Below are 18,818 nucleotides of genomic sequence, written 5' to 3'. Positions count from 1 at the left end.
GTTCCTCTGTATCCATGGTTAGGAATGGAGGACTCAACCAAACTGCAGATGGTGTGCTGTCATTGTTCAGTTGCTAAGTGATGTCCGGCTCTTTTCCACCCAGTAGACTGCAGCATGCTGGGTTCCTCTGTCCTCTAACTCTTGGAGTTTGCTAGAATTCATGGTGTACTGGAGTATTTACTATTGAAAAAAGTCCAAGTATTTGACCTCCACAGTTCTAATTTGTATTGTTCAAGGGTCAACTGTAGTTTGTTTGCAGTTTGGTTCTTTAAAATTATTAGGAAGAGTCCTAACAATAACTCACAGACTCAAAGGACCAAGTTCAGGAACCAGCATCTGTGGAGCTGAAATTGAGAAATTCTGTATGTGCATGCACAGTTTAGTTCAGTTGTGTCCGACTCTTGTGACCCTATGGACTGCTGCATGCCAGGCCTCCCTGTCCATCACCAACTCCCGGAGTTTACGCAAACTCATGTCAATTGAGTTGGTGATGCCATCCAACCATCTCATCCTCTGTCGTCCCCTTCTCCCGCCTTCAGTCTTTGCCAGCATCAGAGTCTTTTCAAATGAATCAGCTCTTCACATCAGGTGACCAAAGTATTGGAGTTTGAGCTTCAGCACCAGTCCTTCCAATGAATAGTAAGGACTGATTTCCTTTAGGATGGACTGGTTGAATCTCCTTGCAGTCCAAGGGACTCTGAACGGTCTTCCTCCACCAACACCAACACCAACACCACGGGAGGAGTCGTCTTCTCCAACACCACAGTTCAAAAGCATCAGTTCTTCAGTGCCCAGCTCTCTTTATAGTCCAACTCTCACATGCATACATGACTACTGGAAAAACCATAGCTTTGACTAGACAGACTTTTGTTGGCAAAGTAATGTCTCTGCTTTTTAATATGCTGTCTAGGTTGGTCATAACTTTTCTTCCAAAGAGCCAAGCGTCTTTTAATTTCATGACTGCAGTCACCATCTGCAGTGATTTTGGAGCCCCCAAAAATAAAGTTTGTCACTGTTTCCATTGTTTCCCCATCTATTTGCCATGAAGTGATGGGACCAGAAGCCATGATGTTAGTTTTCTGGATGTTGAGTTTTAAGACAACTTTTTCACTCTCCTCTTTCACTTTCATCAAGAGGCTCTTTAGTTCTTCTTCACTTTCTGCCGTAAGGGTGGTGTCATCTGCATATCTGAGGTTATTGGTATTTCTCCTGACAATCTTAATTCCAGCTTGTGCTTCATCCAGCCCAGCTTTTCTCATTATGTACTCTGCATGCACACCCACACCCTCGTTTTCATTTTGCTTGTTACCTAGTTTTATCCTCTTATATTGTGTATAGGCTTTATTTAAGGTGATGGCATGTTGGCTCATGGTTACTTCCATCTACATGTCATCTTAGTGGCCTGAAGGGAATGTTTTCCTCCAGCTGTAGCAAGAGGACTCTGATTTAAGTTGTGTGCCTATCAGTCACCAAAGTGAAGGAGATGGAATGCACTCTCAGAATGAGACGGCTGTGTTCTGTTATCATGGGGAGGAGTTTATGTTTTCGAGTCAGGCTGTCTGGGTTGAGTCCATCCACACTGTGTGACCTTAAGCAAGTTATTTTAACCACTCCATACCTTAGTTTTTTCACCTCTAAAATCAGGATAAGAATAAATCTTGTTTTGTGGTATTGTGAGGTTTAATCCGTATATCTTTATATTTTTAACATTTGAACTACTATCAAAAATTAAAACATTCAAGACTCATATCCCTCTTCTCATTCCCACCCTCTTCAGAAAGACCATGTCCTTTACTTTTCTCAACTTCTCAGATTTTGCAAAAAAAAAAAAAAAATCCATATATTTAGTTTTTATATATGTGTTTTCTGTTGCCATGAATCTCCCTTGAATATCTGGATTAAGCTTTACAGCGCATGTACTGTGTTAATCAGAAGGTTAACTTTGTAAATTCAGTGTTTTCAAGTACATTTTGTGTTTGAGAACACAGCTAATGATCACTAAAATTATTGTGTATTTAAATCGTATATAAAAACTTACTGCTCCAGAGAGATGTTATATTTTTACTTGTGTAAAGTAAATATATGTAAACTGAATTGTTGAGCCAAAGAAAATAGGTATAATGTGGACTATACAAATGTGGCAATCATAAAATTGTCTTACAAATAAAATTATCCTGTACTTAATAGTTGTTTTTTCATAAGCATTTGAAATGCTGCAAACATTGTTGATCAGTTTGAGTATATTTTGTGGGTGGTTGGAGATGGTTGAGGGAGATGGTTGGTGAGAAGTTAAAGCAGGTCACTTCTTTTAAATATATGCTACTTTTCCAGGGAAGTATCCGAAAAACTTAGCATTTTTTGTGCTGTACGATTTACTGCATCTTAGGCAACCTGGATGACATGGCATTTGATAAAGGAGCATGCTGCTTTGCTGGTGTTTTGGCGTGCTCTGGTCTGAGACCTCCAAGGTCTTGATTTGGAATTTTTCAGATTTCCTGTCTGTTACAACACACCTTCAGAAGCAGTGCATCTTCGAAAGCAGTGCATCTGGTCACCTTTAAATCTCAGTTAATTCCCACGTTTCACTCTTTCCACCATCTTCCCATGTAAAGAATTGTTCAGAGGAATGTCATTAGAAAAGTTTCCTAAGAGAAAACTTAAATGAGGACTACTTAATATTATAGACCACTTTTAGTGTCTCTTTAAATATAGAACTAATACTGTTTTATGTGATAATTTGTGGATTAGAAAAGTGACTTCACAAGCACTGACTCATTTGCATTTCATAAATATAGAGAAATTTCTTTGGTTATTTGAAGATGAACATCAGAAGTTAGATGAATTACAATTCTGCATTTGCTGTATTTTTACTTATTCCCAGGTGGTACAGTGGTAAAGAATCCGCCTGCCAATGCAGGAGCCACAAGAGACATGGGTTCAATTCCTGGGTCAGGAAGATCCCCTGGAGTAGGAAATGGCAACCCACTCCAGAATTTATGCTTGAAAAATCTCTTGGACAGAAGAGTCTGGTGGGCTACAGTCCATGGGGTTTCAAAGAGTCCGAGACGACAGGTGACTGGACATGCATTTCATATGTTGCAGTGCACAGATCCTAATTTACATTTTAAAGAGTTTTGACAAATAGATTTGACAATACATGTGTAACCAACACACTGTCAAAAGTAGGAAACACTCTCTTTATCCCCAAAAGTTCTGTTACACTCCTTCCAAGTCATTCCCACGGTACTTCTTAGAGATGATTAATATTACCTATTTCTAGTATCATAGATTATTGTGTCATCTATTATACCATCTATTATCATAGATTAAATAGTTGGATGGTATCACCACTCAATGAACATAAATTTGAGTAAACTCCAGGAAATAATGAAGGACAGGGAAGCCTGGCATGCTGCAGTTCATGGGATTGCAGAGTCAGACATGACTTCACAGCTGAACCACAACGGTATCATACATTAGGTTTGTCTCTTCTTGAATTTAATGGAGTCATAATTACAGGTAGTTGAGGGTTTGGGGTAGTTGTAAAGTTAAAAATAGGAGACATTGGAAAGGTTAATGAAACTTTTTTTGCCACTCCCATTTTTTCTGTCCCTTTCATGCCACCCCCTCCCTGTGGTAACACTGTCCTCTAACGTGTGGACACAGCCTGAGAATACCCACAGTGTTTAACCAGGGATGGATTTATGGTAGGATACTTGAGTGCGTGAATACCTCAAATAAAGGAGAAATTTAATTTTAAAATTGATGCTTAAATTTATCCTTAAACTTTATTGACTCTTTAATCTTAAATTATCTGATTGGAAAAGGTTTTGAATGATAATAAATGTTTTAGATGGTATTCACTATGTCAAAGTGGGATATAGTGGTTAATTGTTTCTTCAAGTTGTCAGTTCTTAGGAAGAGGACAGCATTCGGGAAGCTTTGTTTTTAGGATCAGTGCTTCTGAACATGGGAGAAATGTAACTTGTCCAAGGAATGTAGAGAAGTGATTGAACAATGTTTCGAGAGAACAGCATCGAAACATTTATATTATCTATAGTGAAACAGATCACCAGCCCAGGTTGGATGCATGAGACAAGTGCTCGGGCTGGTGCCCTGGGAAGACTCAGAGGGATTGGGTAGAGAGGGAGGTGGGATGAGGGATCGGGATGGGGAATACATGTAAATCCATGGCTGATTCATGTCAATGTATGACAAAACCCACTACCATATTGTAAAGTAATTAGCCTCCAACTAATAAAAATAAATGAAAAAAAAAAAAAAAGAAGTGATTGAACAAAGATGAAAGAGTTGGTTATTTCCTATGTTTTTGGTTTAGTCTAAATCTTTTAAAAATTAAGTAGACAGTAGCTAGGCATCCAATTTTCTTTCTTCTTATGTTTTCTGTTTTGGTATATAAATCAGGAAGTATAAATGAGTCAAAGATCCTAAGTTTTGTGTACAATGTAACTGTAATCCAAAGTAACAGCTAGTTAGTAGAAATTCCAGTCTTATGCAAGAAGAACCAGAAAAGGGAGTTCTTAAGGCTGTTGTGACAGTGAGACAGACTGTACTGAATCTTGAACATGGATTCTGTATTCACCAAGGATGAGAACAGGAGAAGAATCTACTCATTTTTTATATGATGCATGTATCAAGCTACATGGACTGAGAAAGGGTGACTAGGAAGACAGAACCTCAGCCTGGAGATTCCTTTAGTATATATGGAGAAGAGTATTCTTAAAGGGCCTAACTAAAATTCTTAAAAGCAATCTGGGACTTGGTTAGCTGCATTCACTTTTGATATATTAGATATTTTTGGAAGGGTCATTGGTTATGGTGAGAACAACTTCTACCTTGAGGTCAATAAAGCTTGTTTTATGACCTTCATCTTTCATTTTCTTGGGCTTCAGTTTCTAGGATAGACTAAAGAATAATGAAGCTTAAGAAAACAGCTATGTCCGTGCCTTGGATTTGAATATACTAATGCAGACAATTCCCATTTTTACAAATTCCAAAAGGGTAATTAAATTTGCTGTATAAGAACAAATGATTAGGACAGCAACCTAGAGGCCTATCCTCTTGCAGGTTAGTGCGCTAAAGAGAGTCATAATGATACTTGTAGAAAGGCGCGTGCTGTTGCTTGTTCAGAGAAGGAGGTGGTTTCACTTTTTTCAGAGGGGGTGGTAAAGTAGCTCTGTCAGCATTATTCCTTGGTGTTCTGAAAGCAGTCTTCCTCTTTCGGAGTCAAGAGCTCTAGAGGAATTTGAGAAATCTGACAAGCTTATGCCACAGAAAATTGAGGTCCCTTGGGGACCAAATTGTCTGTCGTTCCATTGACATTATTCTTGCTTTTGCTATATATCCACATACTTAATGTCTTAAGGCTTCTTAAAGAAAGTAGCTTTATAATGTGGCAAGCACTAGAAAAAGTATTTCTTATATTATGAAAGTGTGACTGAACTTTTATAAGCCAATGGACAGGACTTAAAGATGTCTTTTGTGTTTAGTTGGCTTTAAAATTGAATATGGAAGAAACCTAAACTCTTCTCTTATTATCATGCACAGTCTGTGTATCTGATTCTTCTTATTCACTCAGTCAAAAAATACTCAATGCCAGCTGCAGTAAGCTAGGTAGCTTTCTAGTACTGGGAATGCAAAGGTGAAAACGACTTTTGTCCTCAGGAAGAATAGTCTAGTGGACAGACTGTTTTGGAAACTACAAAATTAGGTATAAAGTGGTAAAGGTTTTGTTTTGGTAATTTTGTTACCAAATTTGTGTATGTATGTGCCTATAAGGAAAAAAGACCAGAAGGTAATATCCATACACTAAAAATTGGTTATCTGGCTAGTAGGAATTTCTTACATTTTGTCATATATTTCTTACAGTAAAACGTGTATACCTTTTATAAACAGAGAAGAACTGGTAGCAGTGTCATTATCATTGCTATTCTGACTGTTACTACTCCTGTCTACCGTTACTTATTCTTTCAGAGCTCAGGTTCATACTTAAGTTTATCTGACTTGGGGTGTATGCCCTTAGCCCTTACAGCCCCACGGAGCAAAATCTGCTTTGGGACAGGATCCTTGAGAGTTTAATCATATTAAAACACTGGTCCCATAAGATTCTCCTAGAAGAGAGAGTTCTGCAGCCAAGGAAGTTTTATAAAGAAATTTGGTTTACTCCTTTTAATTCAGTATCTCCTAAATTAATTTCACAGTAATTTGACTTCTGTTTCATTAATCCTTCATTGATGTTCTGTGGCTCTCAAACTTTAGTGGGCATCACCCCCACTCCCAAAGTGTTTGACTCAGTGAGTTTGGAATGGGGCCTGAGAGTGTTTATTTCTGACAAGTTTTCAGGTTGCTGATGCTGCTGGTTTGAGAATCACACCTGGTACTCTCTCTGCTAGGTGATTTGCAGTCCCATTTTTGCATTGAGATGTAAACTTGCCAGCTCTCAGGTTATGATGCTAGTGTTTTCCTGCTGAAAGAAGGTATCTAAAAATAGGAAATGATTGTGGTATGGAAAGATCTGTCAAAGGGGTTTCATTAACTAAATTAACCAGGGGGCATATATTTCCCTTCTGCCATCAGTGTTTCTCTGTTAATTTGTGAGCTTGAGTTTAGGTGTCTGTAGATGGAAGTGATTAAGCCTACCTCAGAAAGTTTTAATAAGGATTAAATGATGTAATATTTGCAAAAATGCCCAGAGCTCTCCACTTAGCGCTCACATTCTAAATGCTCACCACCTTGTTAAAGTACATTTTATGGGCCAGTTGCATTACATTTACTTGTGAGCTTATTAGAAATGCAGAATCTTGGGTCCCATCCCAAACTTACAGAAACAGAAAAGAAAGTGAAAGTTGCTCAGCCGTGTCAGACTCTTTGCTACCCCATGGACTGTACAGTCCATGGAATTCTCTAGGCCACAATACTGGAGTGGGAGCCATTCCTTTCAAATAGAAACTGCATTTTAAAAAGGCCCAGTCGATTTGTATGTACATTACCACACAAGAAGCACCGCTAGTAGCATACACCTTGAAAACAGCTTCTCTGGTGTAGCATGTGACTTGTTCTCCACTTTATAAACTGACCATCCAGGGCTGTTTCTGTATGGATGTCACCAGGTGGGCTATTATTTATTCTAGACCTTAGAGATACTCTGTCCAAAATGATAGTACCTACTTTAGTGTTTACTGGCCATAAAATAATATATCCTATTATAAATCTTGAGTGCTATTGTTAAAATCTTGAAATGGCACATAAAAATATTAGAAAATAAAAATTACCTGAAAATCCAGTAAGCTAAATTACTTGGAAAGTTGCTTGAAAACCTGCTAAGATAAATACCACTGACACTTTGGTACATCTCTTTATACATGTATGTAGGTTCACACCAATTTTTTTTTGCTTTCTTTTTCTTTTTTATCCCCCACACCTTTACCTGCCAGATAAACTGATTTCATGTTATTTTCTGAACCTCTGTGCTAGGCATGGATATAACATATACACATATATAGGAATTTTGTGGTTTTATAAAAGTGGATTGTATTATGAATACTTTTCTGCATCTTGTTTTTTTTTCACTTCAAACACTTTGAGAATTCCTCAAGTAGTATACTTCAGATTCTTTTTAATGACTACAAGATATTTCACAGTCGCCATGTTGGATAAATTATTGAGCTTTTTTTTAACTTCTACAAACAAATGAAAATCATTGTGCATATGTTCTTTGTATATTGATAAATTACCTAGGAGATATTACCTAGGTAATATTTACCCTAGGATAAATTACCATATGGAGATTGCTGGATCAAAGGGTAATTTTTAGAAGTCATTTTATTGTGTAATATATTTTGCATGCAGAAAAATATGTAAAATTGTATGCATCTTTCAAGACTAATAAAGGGAGTCCTTATGTACCACCACCCATGCCAAGAAATGAACGGTTCAGTGTTTATTAGAATCTCCCTCTGTGGTCTTCCGTTGTATTATACTTGCTTCTGAGAAAAATATTTTTCTTATCTTTCTTTATGGCTTCATCGCTAAGTTACTCATCTCTAAAACATAAGCATCCTCAAATAATAGACTTTGTCATGAATACCATGTAAACGGAATCATTCTAAATAGATGACTTTATTTACAGTTCATCCATGTTATTGTTTGTAGCTGTAGCTTATTCATCTTTATTGATACATTGTATTCCATTGAATGAATATCCCACAATTTATTCATTTTATTTGTTGATGGAATTGGTGGTGTTTCTGATTTTGCATTATTATAAAGATGCTGCTGTGAACGTTTTTATTTATGACTCCTTTTGCACATGTTCACAAGTACTTTGGGACAGTGGTCATTAAACCTTTTTGCTTTTTTATCTCCTAAATAATTTTAAAAAATTGAAGTATAGTTTATTTCCAGTGTTGTGTTAGCTTCTTATGTACAGTGAAGTGATTTACTTATATATATATATACACACACACACACACATATATACTTTTTCAGATTCTTTTCCATCATAGTTTATTACTTGATACTTGATATAGTTCCCTCTATAGAATAGAACTTTGTTTATCTGTTTTATTCAATATATATATAGTTTGTATTTGCTAATCCCAAATTCCTAATTTATCCCTCTTCCCCTGCTTTCCCTTTGTAACCATAAATATATTTTCTATGTCTGTGAGTCTGTTTCTGCTTTGTAAATAAGTTCATTCGTATCATACTTTGGATTCCACATGTAAGTGATACATTTGTCTGATTTCACTTAGTATAATCTCTAGGTCCATCCATGTTGCTGCAAATATTTCATTCTTTTTTATAGCCGAGTAGTAGTGCCTCGTGCGTATGTGTGTGTGTACACACCACATCATCTTTATCCATTCGTCTGTCAGTGGACATTTAGGTTGCTTCCGTGTCTTGGCTATTGTAAATAGTGCTGCAGTGAATACCTGTGGTGCAGGTATCTTCTTCAGTTAGAGTTTTCTCTGGGCGTATATCCAGGAGTAGGAGTGTAGGATCATATGGTTACTTTATTTTTAGTTTTTTAAGAAACCTCCATGCTGTTTTCCATAGTGCCTCATCAGTTTATAATCCTACCAGCAGTGTAGGAGAGTTCCTGTTTCTCTGCATCCTCTCTAGCATTTATTATTTGTAGACTTCTTAATGAGGGCCGATCTTACTGGTGTGAGGTAATACTTGATTATGGTTTTGATTTGCATTTCTTTAGTAATTAGCAGTGTGCATCTTTCTGTGTGCTATTGACCATCTATATGTCTTTGGAGAAATTCCTACTTAGGTCTTTTACTTGTTTTTTGATCCCCAAATAATTTTTTAAACTATCTACCTCTTTTTACATTTTTAAGTTGACATCTAACTTTTTTATCATAATATTTAAATAGTTGTAAGGGATATAATTTCGGGAATATTAAAAATATTGATGTTTTAAAATACTAATATCACTTTTAAATATATCCAGTGAAGTATAAATATAATATCCTAGTGTCTTGAGATTTGCCTGCATCCTTTATAACATTCATGAAGAGGCTAGTCTTTAATTGTTGGAAATTTTACATTGTTCCTTTTTTACCTTGAAATAGTATTTGTATTTTATTTCCTCCACAGAATTTTGCACCAGAGAACCATACTTTTGTGTTTGAGTCTTCACTGATCACTTTATCATACAAGTCTCACATCCATACATGACTACTGGAAAAACCATAGCTTTGACTAGATGGATTTTTGTCGGCAGTGTCTCTGCTTTTTAATATGCTGTCTAGGTTTGTCACAGCTTTTCTTCCAGGGGCAAGCATCTTTTAATTTCACAGTTGTAGTCACCATTTCCAGTGACTTTGGAGCCCCCAAAAATAAAGTCTCTCACAGTGTCCATTGTTTCCCCATCTGTTTGCCATGAAGTGATGGGACCGGATGCCTTGATCTTTGTTTTTTGAATGTTGAGTTTTAAGGCAGCTTTTTCACTCTCGTGTTTCACTTTCATCAAGAGGCTGTTTAGTTCTTCACTTTGTGCCATAAGGGTGGTGTCATCTGCATATCTGAGGTTATTGATATTTCTTCTGGCAGTCTTGATTCCAGCTTGTGCTTCATCCAGCCCAGCATTTCTCATGATGTATTCTGCATAGAAGTTAAATAAGCAGGGTGACAACATACAGCCTTGACGTACTCCTTTCCAAATTTGGAACCAGTCCATTGTTCCATGTCCACTTCTAACTGTTGCTTCTTGACCTGTAGAATTTCTCAGATTTCTCAGGAGGCAGGTTAGGTGGTCTGGTATTCCCATCTCTTTCAGAATTTTCCACAGTTTGTTGTGATCCACACAGTCAAAGGCTTTGGCATAGTCAATAAAGCAGAAGTAGATGTTTTTCTGGAACTCTCTTGGTTTTTCGATGATCCAGTGTAAGTTGGCAATTTGATCTCTGGTTCCTCTGCCTTTTCTAAAACCAGCTTGAACATTTGGGTGTTCTTGGTTCACATACTCTTGAAGTCTCTTTTGGAGAATTTTGAGCATTACTTTGCAAGCGTGTGAGATGAGTGTAATTGTGCGGTAGTTTGAACATTCTTTGGCATTGCCTTTCCTTGGGATTGGAATGAAAACTGATCTTTTCCAGTCCTGTGGCCACTGCTGAGTTTTCCAAATTTGCTGGCATATTGAGTGCAGCAGTTTCACAGCATCACCTTTTAGGACATGAAATAGCTTAGCTGGAATGCCATTACCTCCACTGACTTTGTTTGTAGTGATGCTTCCTAAGGCCCACTTGACCTCGCACTCCAGGATGTCTGGCTCTAGGTGAGTGATCACACCACTGTGGTTATCTGGGTCATTAAGATCTTTTTTGTATAAATCTTCTGTGTATTCTTGCCACCTCTTCTTAATATCTTCTGCTTCTGTTAGGTCCATACTGTTTCTGTCCTTTATTGTGCCCATCTTTACATGGAATGTTCCCTTGCTATCTCTAATTTTCTTGAAAAGATCTGTCTTTCCCATTCTGTTGTTTTCCTCTATTTCTTTGCACTGATCACTGAAGGAGGCTTTTTTATCTCTCCTTGCTATTCTTCGGGACTCTGCATTCAGATGGGTATATCTTTCCTTTTTTCTTTAGCCTTTAGCTTCTGTTCTTTTCTCAGCTAAGTGTAAGGCCTCCTCAGACAGCCATTTTGCCTTTTTGCATATCTTTTTCTTGGGGATGTTGTTGAGTGTCATGAACCTCCATCCATAGTTCTTCAAGCACTCTTGTCTGTCAGATCCAATTCCTTGAATCTGTTTGTCACTTCCACTGTATAATCATAAGGGATTTGATTGAGGTCATATCTGAATGGTCTAGTGGTTTTCCCCACTTTCTTCAATTTAAGTCTGAATTTGGCAATAAGGAGTTCATGATCTGAGCCACAGTCAGCTCCCGGTCTTGTTTTTGCTGACTGTATAGAGCTTCTCCATCTTTGGCTGCAAAGAATATAATCAATCTGATTTTGGTGTTGACCATCTCATGATGTCCATGTGTAATTCATCTCTTGTGTTGTTGGAAGAGGGTGTTTGCTATGACCAGTGCATTCTCTTGGCAAAATTTATGAGCCTTTGCCCTGTTAATTTTGTACTCCAAGGCCAAACTTGCCTGTTACTCCAGGTACCTCTTGACTTTCCTACCTTTGCATTCCAATCCCCTATGATGAAAAGGACATCATTTTGGGGTGTTAGTTCTAGAAGGTCTTGTAGGTCTTCATAGAACTGTTCAGCTTCTTCAGCATTAGTGATTGGGGCATAGACTTGGGTTACTGTGAAACTGAATGGTTTGCCTTGGAAACAACTGAGATCATTCTGTCGTTTTTGAGATTGCACCCAAGTACTGCATTTTAGATTCTTTGTTAACTGTGATGGCTAATCCATTTCTTCTAAGGTATTCTTGGGCACAGTAGTAGATACAATGGTCATCTGAATTAAATTCGCCCATTCCAGTCCATTTTAGTTGACTAATTCCTAAAATGTCGATGTTCACTCTTTCCATCTCCTATTTGACCATTTCCAGTTTACCTTGATTCATGGACCTAACATTCCAGGTTTCCATGCAATATTGTTCTTTACAGCATTGGACTTTACTTCCATCACCAGTCACATCCAGAACTGGGCATTGTTTTCACTCTGGCTCTCTCTTCATTCTTTCTGCAGTTATTTCCCCACTCTCTGCAGAAGCATACTGGTCACCAACTGACCTGGGGAGTTCATCTTTCAGTGTCATTCTTTTTGCCTCTTCATACTGTTCATGGACTTCTCAAGGCAAAAATACTGAAGTAGTTTGCCATTCCCTTCTCCAGTGGACCATGTTTTGTCAGAACTCTCCACCATGACCCTTCCGTCTTGGGTGGCCCTACACGGCATGGCTCATAGTCTCATCGGGTTACACAAGGCGGTGGTCCATGTGATTAGTTTGGTTAGTTGTCTGTGATTGTGGTAATAGTAGGCTATAAAAATGAAAGTTAAAGGAGTAATAAATAACTAAATTTTTAATAAATTAAAAAGTGGTAATAGTAAAAATTTATCTAGGAGTTTCTCTGGATCTGTTGTGGGCAGTGTGGGATCAGTTCAGTGTCAGAGAGTCCCTTATTCCGGCTTGTATTTGCTCTCAAAGTCTATGGTTGCCCCTCAAATGTACAGTCTCAGCATTAACTACAGGGTTTTAATCTGTTGCACCTGTCACTTCCAGAGCGTACCCCCTTCTTTGTTTATTTTGGCATCCTCTGTTTCCAGGTCTCTTCAGTGTCTAATTTCCACCCTGACGCGAGGGGGCAAAGGTGGCCCCTTCTTTAGACTTACTTGTTCAGTTGTAATGTGGAGCGGGGGGACCCTGCCGACAAACACCGCCAGCATGTGTGGGGAGTGCTCGCAGTGGATGGATCACACTGGGTTTCACCCAGCCCAGGGCGGCATGTCCTTCCCAGGCCCACACTGCTCTGGCTCCCGGGTGCTCTTCAAGTGCTCTGGCCCATGTGGACCCTTTGTTCCACGCCCTTCCCGGGTCTGAGCTGCTCAGGCTCTCGGGTGCTCCACGAGGGCACAGACCCGCATGTGCTGTGTGTTTTCTGCCCTTCCCAGGTCCAGGCAGCTGGGCACCTGGCGGGTGCCCTGTCCCAGGTGGACCGTGTGTCCTGGGCACCTCCGTGGTCCTGGCTGCTCGGTTTCTCATTGATCAAAAATAACATTCAAATTATGTGTACACACACACAAATACACACACACACACACATCTATGAGGTAGCAGCATTCTGTTTAAATAGGCCATGTAGGTGATTCTGATGCATGTTAAAGTGTGAGAATTTCAGTATAGGGTTTTTAGACCATGTAGGAATTACGAAGTCAGACAGCAAATGCAGCCAAGAGTTCTATTTGTGTTCCCAAATTCGCAGTGGTGATTTTTTTTCATCTCCTCCCCACCCAGTGTCCAGGTTCAGTGGGTTTTCCTTGAAGTTGCCTGGGAGATGGTGGTCAGGAGAGGAAAGTTATTTCTAATTTACCATAATACAGCCATTTGAGAGTATCCTACCTCAAGGCAAAGGGCTTCCCAGGTGGCACTAGTGGTAAAGAATGCCCCTGCCAATGCAGAAGACATAAGAGACGTGGGTTTGATCCCTGGGTCAGGAAGATCCCAGATCCCCTAAAGAAGGGTGTGGTAGCCTACTCCAGTATTCTTGCCTAGAGAATCCCATGGGCAGAGGAAACTGGTGGGTTAGGGTCCCTAGGGTTGCAAAGAGTTGGACACGACTGGAGTGACTTAGTATGTATTTCTTGTCTTGAAGTCGCTCAGTCGTGTCCGACTCTCTGCGACCCCATGGATTGTAGCCTACCAGGCTCCTCTGTTCATGGGATTCTCCAGGCAAGAATACTGGAGTGGGTTGCCATTTCTTTCTCCAGGGGCCACCTCAAGACAAAAACTTGTCTCTGTTCATTGTACTGTTCTGGATTTTCAGTCTTTTTTCATTTTCTGGCCGAGGATTTGTATCTTCCTTGCTAGCTTGTTAATGTTTTTAAGATTTTTTTTAATGCTAGATTTTTATTTATTTATGTTTTTTCTGTTAGGATTGACCTAAGTACCTATTCTTCTGTATTCCTGTGACATCTTTATTACTAAATTCAATAGATTTTGTCAGGTTGCTTTCTAGGGAAATACAAGCTAAAGTAGTAATGCAGTAGCACTTTATTCCTGTCGGATTGGCAGGAAGTAAAGTAGTAGCAACATCCACTGCAGGTGAGAGGGGTGTGGTGTAAATGTAAGTTGCTCTGGTGTTTTAGGCAACTTAAAATCAGCTTGTGTCAGGCAAAAACCATCATGTCAAAGGAATAGGTTGGGGGAAGTAGGTTTACAGCAAAGGAAACTGGCCACTGCTTTCATTTCTCTGTGACAAGGAATGGGAATGAATGATTGTTACTCATTTTTATGTTTAAGCCCTGGGGAGTAGCTTTTGCTTAACTGAACAAAAAGAATAGGTGGATTTAGGGGATATTTACATAGACTTGGAATAAATAAGTGAAAGCACTGATGGATTAAACTGTTCCTTACTAACTGTTCCTTACTTCCTTACTAATCCACCAAAATGTATAATAGCAAAGTGAGGGAAATAAATGAAGGACTGGGGTGAATTAAAAAGGGAACTGTGTGCCAGTGGTATGCTAGAACTGGCTCTTCCTGGAGTTGATTGTTAAATTCAGGATTTTGGCAGCCATCATTAAAATTACATAAACTTACAATTAGATGAATTACATTTTGAAAAAAGATAATGAATACTCAAAACTCACCACTTCCTAGTTATTTTACTATTAATGTGTTCTTGAGGTTACTGGCATCTATTTGATTGTATCTGTATGGTGGAAGTACTATAAAATGATGTACTAGTGCTCCTCTCTTCCCAATTTTGTGTTCAGTGATGATAATTTGGTGGCTTAAAATCAGACAGAAATCGTGGAAATTAGCAAATACCGAAAGTCAGGATTTATTTTGCTCTGAAGAGCAGTTGTTACACATTCACCAGAACACCACTGGGTATGTAACATTTTGCTGTTTGAGATACTGATTGCTTTTCATCTCTTTAAATGTACTTGCTTTCTGAAGTTTTAGGCCTTCCAATATTATGTGTAAAGCTTTAACTGTTCTTAGGGAAATACTCATTCTAAATGAATCTTGCCCTTACTTAGCTGTAACTTGTGTGTAGACTGTATTTGCAAATTTGTCCTAGTCTTTTAAAACATTGTTATTTAAAGGTATCTTGATAAACTTTTGTTTTTCTTGTAAGTCATTAGTTTCATTTATTGAGTTCTTGTAGCAAGAAGGAATATGCTTTTTTATTTTTTTTTAAATGAGTGTGTGTGAGAGAGAGATTGAGAGATTTGAATCTTGCGCCAGTGTTATCGATGAAGTTGACCAGTTAACACACTATTTGTCTAGGATTTTTATTTATGACTAGAATTTGATTTTTCAAAATAAGATTAAAGTAGTGTTGTTTTAATTATTTCCTACTTGTATATGTGGTGTCTTTATGTTCAGGTACTTAGAAAATCAATGAATTGGGAAGTTCTTCATAAAACTTTTGATTGATGTTACATTGGTCTGTCATACATATTTTTAGCACTCATAGAAATAAGAAAATGACATTGAAATAATGTGAAAATACTATTTTAAGTTGCTTACTTATTCTGCAGTATAGTGGTTTACATTTTTGGGTTTATAGTTGGGCCTTTGCAACTTTGGTCAAATCATTTAAACACCAAACCTGTATTTCCTCAAATAAGGAATAAATAGTTATAATGGTTATAATAGCTAAATGGTTATAATAAATAGTACCTGCCTCATGTGATGGTTTTGAAAATTAGATGAGATAGTGTAGCATTCAACAAATCACTTGACTTACAGTAAAGTGCTTTGCAAGTCTGAGCTAACATCCTTATCAAGATAATAAATCCTCCCATCTACAGATTGCTTTGAATGGTGGGTGTGAAGCTAGTAGTAAGTAAAAGATGGTATGATATACTTTATAAAATAGTAAAAGCTAATGTAACAAAGTTGTGAGTAAAATTCCATCTTTTATGGCATATTAGGTACATATAAGTAAGGTAATTATCACCTTTCATTTGTTCAGGGTGATGGTTCGATATGAACCATACCAGCAAACATAAAAACCATCTATTTTATTCACTTAAATGTTAAACCACTACTTTAGTTTGTATAGATACATTCTGGATAAACTTAAATGATTTTCCTAAAATACTATGTAGTCCAATTGCTGTAGAATAAAATCTAAGGGTTCTTAGTCCCTTAGTAATTTAAGTGGCATGTTGATTCATTGACCTTAGTGAATATTACAGACTTAACTTTTGCCCTTCCCGGTCTGCTCTTTAGAATAGCTAAGGAACTCTGTCCACATTATAAGCAAAATGGGGATAAGATGCGGAAGGGGCACCAACAACCCACCTCTCAATACTTGTAGAAAGTTGGCTGCTTGACCTCATACTTTCTATTCATTTGTTATTTTATTCAAGATGCCTAGAGTTGATATTGTGTTGCCACTTTTTATTCTTAGTATTGATTGGGTTTTCCCTCTTTTTTCTACTCTGCTACCTTTATTCCTTCTGGAACCAGTAGTTTGATGGTAAGTATTTCAATAAGATTTACAAAGTTTTTGACCTTGTGAGGAATTTTTTCCCCCTCACCCGTGCTGGTGAAAACTTTGTAGACTCCAGATGGTCCCTGTGGTTTCCCAGGTTTCATTGTTGCCTTGTTTGTGTGTGGACTGATGGACCCCAGTTTTGAGGTACCGCTGTCCTTGCATGCTGTGTCAAATGGCATCCATCGTTTGTGTGTTTCATAGTGATATTTCTCTTGGAGCTTGCACTCTCTTTTTCCCCTTCTTTCTGCTGGGTGTTTTTTTTTTTTTTTTTTTTTGGTCAGGGGGGTGGGGGTGGTTGTGGAAGAGGGAGCTTTTGGGATGGGAAGGAGAAAAATCTTTCTCACACCTGCATTGTATTTTCCCTGTGATATTTGGAATCTTTCCAAATCTTAACAGTTAGATACCTGTAAGATGTTTGTTCTATAGACATTAAAGGCATAATTACTATTACTTTGGGCAGAATTATAGATTGAGTGATAGTTAAGTTGATTAAGCGATACTGCTTTCATCTGCTGACTCTTCAGTGTTAAATTTGCAATTAGGTTTTGTGTTGCTATTTCTCATTTCAAATTTCAAGGTATTTGAGCCGTTTCAGTATTTTTAAAAGGTATGAATAGATGTTTTTTTTTTTAGGAGTTATCATAGCAATATCTATTTGTTATGCTGTTCGCTCAAAGCTTTGTACTGTAGTGATAAATTACCATTGCATTTACCACCAAGACTGCTGTTTATTTCTTTGAACTTATAAAATATAATTTAATTGACTGAAAGGATGAGGCTAGATTCAGAACACTGAGATTCAAATAGCAAACTTTGGGAAGTCACTTTCCTAAAATCCTATCATCAAAGAAAATATCTTTAAAAATGTGTTATAAGTAAGAAAGATGCATAAGATAGAATAATTCATATTTACAAAATGAATACCAATGCACCTATCACCAATATGCAGAATAGAATATCGCCGGTACTCCAGAAACCTGTCTTCCTGGTTATGAAATCTCTTCTTTCACTTAGAATAATAATTTTTTAGATACATATTTCCTTGCTTTTGTTTATCATTTACATATGCAATCTAAAGAATACCTTTTTCTGGCTTGATATAAGCAGAATCGTATTTTTATTTTTGGATCTTTCTTCCTTTCCTCAGTTTTTTGGTAAGATTCATTTAATTTTGTGTGTAGTATACAGAGGGAATAATAATTTCCCTCTACAGTTCTGAGATTTTAGCTGAAACTTTGGTAATAAAAGACAGATTAACATGAGAAAAACAAGCTTATTAACATGTGTGATTTATGTATACACGGAAGAAACCCAGAGAAAAATGAGTAACTCTCCAGATGGCTTAGAATTCAGGCTTAATTGTCACCTTAACAGAGAAAGGGGAGAGGGGACATAGGTCCCTCAGGGGAGAGAGATGATTTGTAGGAAGAGTGAATGGCTTTTATATGATGGGAGGTGTGACAGTTTGTGACAAAGTTTGTCTGACTGTGTTGTCCACTTCCAGTCTCCTCTTCTGTGATAAGAGTCGGTTTTCCCTGGTTGATGAAATTCTGCGGCAGGGAGGAAGGAACTCCCCAGCTGAGTTCCTTCTTGAGCTTACCTGTTTGGGCAGATGAGAGGAGTTCAGAGGGAGCTGCTCTGTGGATTAGCTGTCTTTTCAAGTGCCTACAGCTCAAAATAATCTGTATGCCAAAGTGACATATTTTAGGGTGGTGTATTCTGTCCTTCAGTAGCTGGTTAATTTCATCATTCCTTTCTTTGAATATACCACAATTTATTTTACCATTCCTTTGTTGGATGTTTGTTTCCATTTCACTGTTAGAAATACTGTTGGCTGTGAATATTTTGTTAACATGCATTCTGGTACACATGTGCACAGGTTTCTTTAGGACAGTGTTAACTCAAAGGGTGGTCCTTTGACCGGCAGCATTGGTGTTAGCATTTGGTGTTAGCATTGGTGTTAGCTGTGAGCTTATCACAAATGCAAGTTGATGGGCCACACCCTCACCTGCTGCATGAGAAACTCTGGTATCCAGCAGACTGAAACAAAATCTCCAGGTGAATCTTAAGCACATTAAAGTTTGAGAATCACTGTTCTGAGATTTATACCTTGGAATGGATTGAGGAATTATAGGCTGTGCATACCTTCA

The 18,818-nt window shown here is 37.9% G+C and overlaps 1 protein-coding gene across 2 annotated transcripts in view; it reads left to right on the top strand.

Annotated features, from left to right (window-relative positions):
• Positions 1-18,818, top strand: part of ZNRF2 (zinc and ring finger 2) — an 84,390-nt gene that overhangs the window by 7,241 nt on the left and 58,331 nt on the right. The window lies entirely within an intron of this gene.

This window comes from Cervus elaphus, chromosome 18 (genome assembly GCF_910594005.1).
Source record: "Cervus elaphus chromosome 18, mCerEla1.1, whole genome shotgun sequence".
In the NCBI taxonomy this organism is placed as follows: Eukaryota; Metazoa; Chordata; class Mammalia; order Artiodactyla; family Cervidae; genus Cervus; species Cervus elaphus.
This window is presented reverse-complemented; position numbering and strand designations above follow the sequence as displayed.